Below are 9,161 nucleotides of genomic sequence, written 5' to 3'. Positions count from 1 at the left end.
TCTCATGGCAAACATAACTAATTACTAAAATTCTCGAGCACACCAGAAAATAGTGTTTTTTGCTTATCTGGTTTTTTTTTTGTTTTTTTTTTTAAAGGAATCATTTTGATTCATTCACACCAGATGGCTTTGGCTGTTGTCATTTTTTTTTTTCATTTGACAATCAAAAGGAAAAGAGGTCAGTGCCCTTGACTAAATAGTCACATGTGGCATGTTTTAAAAATTCTTGTGGCACACTGGTTGAAAATCACTGACCTAAGGCGATTTTCCTCCACTGCCCACTTTGTAGTTTTTCTGCCTATCGCTTGACAATGGTGGTCACATACCTCAACTGTTTTTTAGGTCCTATTTCCTCTCTATTTTCCAATATTCTGTTTCTATTCTATTTTGTAACAAGAAACCAGACAATGGTAATTAACAGCACCTCATCCCCTGATCCTCACAACAATTCTGAGGTACAAGGGACTTCAAGTATATAAAAGTTGTGGGTGACATAACATTTGCTATTACATCAACGATTGACTCTGTTTCAGGGTTTGCGGACATTTTCTATGGAATAAAGGGCAGAGTTTTGTTTATGGCCTTGATGAAAATTATTTTGGCTGCTTAGAACTCTTTTCACACCTTTCTCTTTATAGTTCTGTTTTGGAGAGCTGAGGTTGCTGGACAGATGATGCAGAAAAAAAGTATTAGTCAGTGGTATTGTTCTGCCCAGTGACAGTTTAACTAGGACAGAATGAGCCACCTTCTTCATGGGCATGCAGGACTGACAGTCTTTTACCACCAGAGGGCATATTTGAAAAGGAAATGTAACTTTCCCTCATTTTTCCTTTGTATTATGACTCTATACAATGACACATCATAAGAACAAAAAAATTACCTATTTTTTTAAGTAAATGTAAATCTGGGTCTGATTTCCTCTTTCTACCTGAAAGGTTGGTGAAAAGTCTAATTTGGTCACTGTTACCAGTGGGCCCATCCCTTTACTTTACAAGAATTCAAAGGTTGTAGTTCAGAAATGTTTAAATGCCTGTGTCTATGGCTGCGTAGTGGAGGAAAGTTGGGAAGTTCCCTCCATTAAGCCTGGAGTTCTTTTACTAAGGTGTCTGGTTTCCTGGACTCTGCCATTTATTGGCAGTTTGACAGAGGCCTTACTAACTCCAGGGTCCTGATCAAGGTAGAGGACACGTTTTTGTCACTTAAAGAAGTGTTCTCCCTTATACTTTTCCGAACCCCAGGGGAGCCTTGGTGTAGGCCATTATCCCCAACTGTAGTTTAAAGCATTAGTTCCCATCCTCTCTGCTTCTGATATGACACAATCCCAATTTTTACCAGCTCTCTCATGGGAAGGAGCTTTAGAGACAGGAAATGACTTCCTTTTAAGTTTATACTGGTAAAAGAGCTCCCAACAAGAGTCAATTGGCAATATATATATATATATCTCACTATATTATATAAACACAATGGGAAAAATAAGATGGGAATAGATTAGTTTGAGAGGCTTGCCAGACCTCTTGTGTAACTTTTGACCATGGTTTGTTAGCTCCAGTGGTCATTTTACCTTCATTCTTGTTCCCATTTCTGTGGGATAAGGGCAGGTGGGACCTCCCAACAAGCAGAGTTACCTCTTTGCTCTCTAGCCAGTAATGTTAATAGTCACCATATAGTCTATGATAGGCCAAATCCTGTTCAAGGATCTTCCTCTAATTCTTAAAATCCCACAAGGTATTATCATCTTCATCTAATAGATGAGGCTCACATACAGTCAGTAAATAATAGAGGCAGGATTTGAAGTAATTCTATATAATAAAAGTCTAATATGCTAAGTGTCCCGTAGGCTGTTCAACCAATCAAAGCATAATATGCTAATGATATGCTAAGGCCGCTCACCTGCTTGCTATGATGTACACTGACCACCAGGTGGCGGATGCTCCAACCTGTAACTTTGCCGGGGTCCAGCCCCAGCGGGTCCAGGGGTTCCCAAAGGCGTAGACGGAGTCGGCGAAGAAGGAATGACACGGAGACAGCGTTCAGTTGATCAGCAGCCTAGCCAGGATCTCTAGCCCGGATCTCCAGAGAGGTTCTGCTTCGGATCTCCAGCGAGGTTCTGTAGCCATGTTCCCTCGCTAGGTTCTCCAGCCAGGTTCTGTCCAGGCTCTCCAGTCAGGTTCAGTGTCCAGGTTCCAGTCAGGTTCTCCTGCCAATCTCTGTAGTCAGGTTCAGTCCAGGATTCCTTGCCATGTTCTCCCGCTAGGCTCTGTCTCTAGGCTCCGAGGCCAGTCCCTCTCCAGGATCCTCCAGCATGCTCTCTCCAGTGAAGTTCTTCTGTCTCTAGGCTCCGTGTAGGTTCTGTCTTCTTGATTCTGTTCTAAGTTCTGAGTCTTTCTGTCTTGTTACAACTGTATTTATACCAGTTGATTCAATCCTATCAATCTCTATTACAAAGGTTAGGGCGTTTCTTATCTCCATTCCAGGGAGAAAAGATTATGTAGTTTAAGCATGATTGTTCATAGTTAAAGGGATTAATTACCCGCCTGGCACTTAGTTGAGGGGTTTTATTCCCTCCCTAACTTCAGGGGAAAATCCCTACCTGGGGATTCAACCTTTCTCGGAGAGGCTCCTGGCATAACTTAGCTTGCTGCTGGGGTCCAGCCGATCCAAACTGAGCAAGAGGGCCGGACATGCTCTAGAGCCCTCCCATGGCCCCTCCCTGGCTGGTCAACCTCCCACATCCCTCCTTGGTTCCGATTGTGCACTGGTGGAGTCCCTCAGCTTGGCCTAAGCCCTCTTGCAATCCAGAACTCCTCGGGGGATGTCAGAGAGCTGATTTTGGCCCGATGGTGGAACGACCAGTCACTATGATGTGCACTGACCACCAGGGGGCAGATGCTCAATGCAGGAACTTCCCCTTGGTGGTCAGTGGGCTCCCACAGGGGGAGTGCTGCTCAGCCAGAAGCTGGGCTCATGGCTGGTGAGCACAGCGGTGGTGGTGGGAGCTTCTCCTGCCTCTGTGACAGTGTTAAGGATGTCCGGCATCCCCTGAGGACTCCCAGACTGTGAGAGGGTGCAGCCTGGGCTGAGGGACCCCCTTGAGTGCACAAATTTCATGCACTGAGCCTCTACTGTCTACATAATGTGCTTTGAGAAATTTGCTTTAATGTGTACATGCTTAGCAAATTAGTTTTAGCTTTAATTGTTATTTTATTTCTTTTTAATTTCCTTGTTTCTTCTTTTTAAAAATTCATTTTGGTTTGCTTGTCTGGGCAGAATTAATTTTCATCTTTTGGATATTCTTTTTTTATATACCCCATTCTGCATGTAGAATGTAGAACTTTAATAGTGGAGCCTAGAGATAGTCATATTGAACATTCTAATTTTCCTTTCCTCCCTTATAACGAATTTCCGAATTATCTATACTAATAAAAGGGTAATATGCTAATTAGAGTGGATGTCTTCCAGACGACTGTCTGGATGTCCTTCCTGACAAAGCCGGGCATGGGCACCTGTGGCTGCGGCTGGCCCGGGAGAATTTCAGGTGAAGCCCCCTGCAATTTCAGGTGAAGAAGCCACCCCGCCTGCCTGGGGCAAAGAAGCCAAGCCGCCCACGGTCCCGGGGCAAAGTCGTCTGTGGTCCCGGGCATCAGCTTAGCAAAATCTTGCTGGGGGAGAATTCTGTCTGGGTTTCCCCAAATTCCCTCAGCCCCTACTCACCACTCTGTAAAGGCACAGCACAAGTGAGGCACTCTAAATAAAAATCAGAGGTCTCCATCAACTGATCCAGTGGGCCTCTCTCATCACAGTCATTTGGACTGATGGCATTTGAGTATTTATGTAGGCACCATGACAGAGAAACACAAGCTCAAGTCATGCTCTCTGTCCTTAAATAACTCACAATCTTATTAGAGTGAGTGGATGATAAAAGCACAGTAATGACATCAGAATGTAAGGAAACAATACAGAGAGGAATAGAGGCAATTGCTAGGGTGATTTTCCAACAAGTAGTACAAAGAGTATGTGCTATGAATTGAATAAAAAAAAATGTGTGGAAGTAGCTGCTTCATGGGTATAGCATCGCTTCCTATTTTAAAGGAAGCTGAGTTCCATGTGAACTATGTACTATGTTATGATATTTGAGGCACAGAATAAGGGAGGCCCTAAGTCTACTATGCTTTGATATTTGAGACATTCTTTATTGTTCAATGTGATTTATTTCTGTACACCTCAGTTTTGTAATAGTTAAATTACTAGAATAATACATCTTGCTATAAAATATTACTAGAAGATCAAATGATCAGGTGACATTTATTGTTATTTTCTATAAATGAACACAATCTCTGGTATGCTAAAGTGATAGGTGTTATAGAAATATTCAGATAGGGAGACCTACAGTCTTGATTACAAGTGAGGCTTACTATCACAACCCAAATTTATTGCTTAAGAAAAAGCAGGGAGCAACTAGAAATTGAACCAAATATAAGACCCTGAAGGGCAAATGTAAATTGGATAAGCTTCACTATTACAAGAGCAACAAGAAAGAATTCAGAGGCAAGTATGAGAAGCAGATTGCATCCACTCTAAGTTGCTGCTAAAGAAAAAGAATGGTAAGCTATGAAAATACTTAGTACAGATTGTAAAGAGATTTGTTCAAAGAGGATTTCCTAGAGTAGATGGTATTTCAGTTATTTTTTTTTAATGTGAAGAGATTAGCTAGATAAGAAAAAGGTTTAGGGGTCCCAGATTGAGAGGGTGCAGGCCGGGCTGAGGGACACTCCCCCGCCCCCGCACACGAATTTTGTGCACCGGGCCTCTCGTATATTCATAACACTTTTGCCAACCACCTACATGAATCTGCTTTTCACTAGAGTCTACAGTGGCTGAAACATCAGCATCAAAGTGGTGGGATTGTCTTGGGGGCATCTATCAGTTGTAGTCTCTCAAGGAGCCTCATTGGGTAAGGTGTGTTAATTTATCCACAATTAATTAGGCTAACTTGTGACAAAGCCAGTGGTCTCAACAAAATAAACATCTTATCTAATAATAGACAAACATGTTAATTGACCGTACCTTTGCTATGCCTCCCATTGGCTAATCAGAGCGATATGCAAATTAACTGTCAACAAAGATGGCGGCTAATTTGCATACTGTAGGCAGGACAGGACAACGGAATCCGCCATCCAGGCCCCCGTGTGCGGCCCTGGCCGGCGCGGGGCTCAGGAGGGGCGATCAGCAAAGTGGGACTGGAGATTGGCGAATGGGCGCAAAGCAGACCTCCTGGACCTTCCCCCAAGCCGGCAGGCTTCTATTAATCTTCATTTTCTACTGAAAGGAATGTGTTGCCTCCACTGAGCAGCCTCCCAGGACTCAGACTTGCAGGCTCCGGAGTGGAGACTTCAACAAGGACTTCAGCCCCTGCTCAGTGGAATAACTACCACCTTCCTACTACACAGCTGCTTCTGTGTCTGCAAGAAACTGTGCATGCTCCTCCCTTTGACATGGGTGGGGTCAGAGCCTGAGTTGAGTGGTTCCCTGATAGCGATAGCAGCTGAACCAGTGCAGGGATGGAGGGAGGGAGGGCAGGGAAGGAGCAAGGGGGAAGCCCTGGTTCGCTGCTCCTCCTCCCACAGACATGGCCCTTGCTGCTGTTATGATAAAAGGAGTTGTGTTTTTCTAACTCTGTCTGGGTAAAGGAAACAAGTGTCTGTTGACTTCTGATCTTACTCTCAGAGCTGCCAGTTAATCCCTCTGGATGCATCATATCCAACCTCCAAAGGATCCGAGGGGCAGGATCAACCTTTGTTCCATAGTTGAGGAAACTGACCAATAAACACATGTGTCTCATGCCTCAGTGTCAACTCCCGAAGAAATCTCTGGGTAGTGACTCAGATTCTATATATAAGGGTATATTTTCTTCTGTTTTCATGTTCAATTCAGCCCCAGGAATCAAATAATACAATAAAGAATAAAATGAGTTCAGAGGGCTCAGCATTGTATTCCCAGGGCCTTTGGTCCCACACAAACCACAGAGCTCAGTTATCCTGAGATGAAAGGAAAGGAAAGAGAAACGTGAAAGGTTTCCCAGCTCAGTCACAGAGACATCTCATAATCACATATTAAGGACACGACATTAACTTAGGGGTGGAAAGGACACAAATGAAATAGAAGATGGAGCCATTTGGAGTGAGAAGGCCAGCAGGGGGGCAGTTGGGGGAAAGCAGGCCAGCGGGGGGGGGGGGGGGCAGTTAGGGGCGAGCAGGCCAGCAGGGGGGGTAGTTGGGGTGAGCACACTGGTACAGGGGGTAGTTGGGGGTGATCAGGCTGGTGGGGGGGGCATTTGGGGGTGATCAGGCTGGCAGCAGGGGGTAGTTGGGGGCAAGCAGGCTGGTAGGCAGAGTGGTTAGGGGCAATCATGAAGGCAGGCAGGTGAGTGGTTAGGAACAAGCAGTCCCAGATTGTGAGAGGGATGTCCAACTGCCACTTTAGGCCCAATCCCTGTAAACCGGCAGTAGGACATCCTTCCAGGGGTCCCAGATTGGAGAGGGTGCAGGCCTGGCTGAGGGACACTCCCTCCCCACCCCCAAGTGCACAAATTTTTGTGCACCGGGCCACTAGTAAATTTTATAAAAGAGGACTGGATAATTTCCCAACAAACATCTTACTTTTAAAAAAGTAATTTCAGAACCAAGATGGCGGCATAAGGTATAAACCTGTACGTGCTGCCCCCGACAACAACATTAAAACTACAACTATAAGACAAAACAGCTATCATCCAGAACCACGGGAAAGCTGGCCGAGTGGAAGTTCTACAACTAGAAGGAAAGAAAAAAGCACATTGAGACCAGGTAGGAGGTGCAGAGGCACCAAGAACAGAGGTACAAAGGCACGCGTGAGGCAGCTGCACCTGGGTGCCTGTTTATTATTTTTTTTCAATTGGAAGGGGATACAAGCTCTTGACTGCAATGAACTCATTTACGCTGAGACTCTGGGGTCCCAGACTCCTATGGGGAGAAACTGGACTGTCTTGCAGTGGGTCAGAAAGCGAGGGTGGCTTTCTTGCAGAGCTGCTCACAAGGATCATTGTTGCTGTGGGGGCGCAGGACTCGGGAACGCAGAGGGACTCGAGGGTGGAGTCGCGGAGATGGCTGATGACAGCCATTGCTGTTTGCTCCACCCTGGTGATTCTCTGAGACCCCGCCCCACTCAAGTTACATCCCCACCCAAGCTGTGCGCAGTGGCATAAAGGAGTCATCTGCGCTTTTGCAGCCTAACCTAACAAACTGCAGCTGGGTCAGAGAGCTCCAAAACTTCCAAACCCCAAACAAAGAGGAGAAATCTGCTGATATCGCTGTAGCTCCTGCTGGGTGGACTCACACAATGGTTGACTTGGAGATCCAGGAGCCAGGGTACCCCTGGTCAGATACCAGATTTCAACTCCTCACATCCATAAGGGACACACTCAAGGAGCAGACTCAGTGAGCACCAAAGCCCCACTGAAGCAAGTCCTACCCCATAAGGGTGTCTCCAGCACAGCAGATCTTCCACTGTAGACACAGTGGGTCCTCGCAGTCAGCCAAAAATGCTGAGACAAAGAAACATGTCACAAATGAAAGAAATGGAGGAAAGCAAACTAATGGAGGACATAGAGTTCAAAACCATAGTTACAAGGTTACTCAAGAATTTTCTTTTTTTCTCTTTTATTTTATTTTATTTTTTTTATTTTTTATTTTTTTATTGCTTAAAGTATTACAAAGGGTATTACATATGTGTCAATTTTATCCCCCCGCCCTAGACAGTCCCCTAGCCTCCCCTATTCCCCAGTGTCTTATGTCCATTGGTTATGCTTATATGCATGCATACAAGTCCTTTAGTTGATCTCTTACCCCCCTACCTCCGAGGAACATAGTGAGACCTTCAAGGATCTTAATGAGAATGCCAAAAAATGGAAAAGGACCAGTCAGAAATTAAACATATAAACATACACTGACTGAAATTAAAAATAATATACAGAGATCCAACAGCCGACTACAGGATCCCTAGAATCAAGTCAAAGATTTGAAATACGAAGAAACAAAAAACACCCATCCAGAAAAGCAAAACAAAAAAGAATCCAAAAATATGAAGATAGTGTAAGGAGCCTCTGGGGCAACTTCAAATGTACCAACATCCTAATTATCAGGGTGCCAGAAGAAGAGAGAGAGCAAGATACTGAAAGCCTATTAGAAAAAATCATGACAAAAAACTTCCCCTACGATGAAAGAAATAGACTTATAAGTCCAGGAAGTGAAGAGAACCCCAAATAGAGGAATCCAAAGAGGACCACACCAAGACACATCATAATTAAAATGCCAAGGGCTAAAGGCAAAGAGAGAATCTTCAAAGCAGCAAGAGGAAAAACAGTTAGTTACCTACAAGGGAGTACCCATACAACTGTCAGCTGATTTCTCAACAGAAACCATGCAGGCCAGAAGGGAGTGACAAGAAATATTCAAAGTGATGAATAGCAAGAACCTACAACCAAGATTACTCTACCCAGCAAAGCTATCATGTAGAATTGAAGGTCAAATAAAGAACTTCACAGACAAGGAAAAGCTAAAGGATTTCATCACCACCAAACCAGGATTATATTAAATGCTGAAGGATATTCTTTAAGAAGAGGAAGAAGAAGAAAAAGGTAAAGATAAAAATTATGAACAACAAATAAATATCTATCAACAAGTGAACCTAAAAATTAAGTCAGAATAAACTGGTGAATATAATAGAAGCAGGGGCATAGAAAGGGAGTGGACTGACAATTCTTGGGGGAAAGGAGGTGTGGGGGGTCCGGGAAGAGACTGGACAAAAATCTTACACCTATGGATGAGGACAGTCGCAGGGGGTAAGGGCATGGGGTGGGAACCAGGTGGAGGGGAGCTATGGGGGGAAAAAAGAGGAACATCTGTAATAATCTGAACAATAAAGATTTATAAAAAAAAAAAAAAAGTAAATTCATCCCCAGACCTTTCACACTTAATGTCTTAGGTATAACATAAACATAATAGACCCTCACTAACAAATCTGTTGTGAGAATAAATGATTTGCTGAACTGATCTCAACTTGATTTGAATATACTTTTGGTTTTATGACCAAATAATTATATGGACCATAAACCAATGGACCCTTTTTAG

The sequence above is a fragment of the Myotis daubentonii genome, chromosome 2, assembly GCF_963259705.1.
Source record: "Myotis daubentonii chromosome 2, mMyoDau2.1, whole genome shotgun sequence".
In the NCBI taxonomy this organism is placed as follows: Eukaryota; Metazoa; Chordata; class Mammalia; order Chiroptera; family Vespertilionidae; genus Myotis; species Myotis daubentonii.
Note: the sequence above shows the minus strand (reverse complement) of the source record.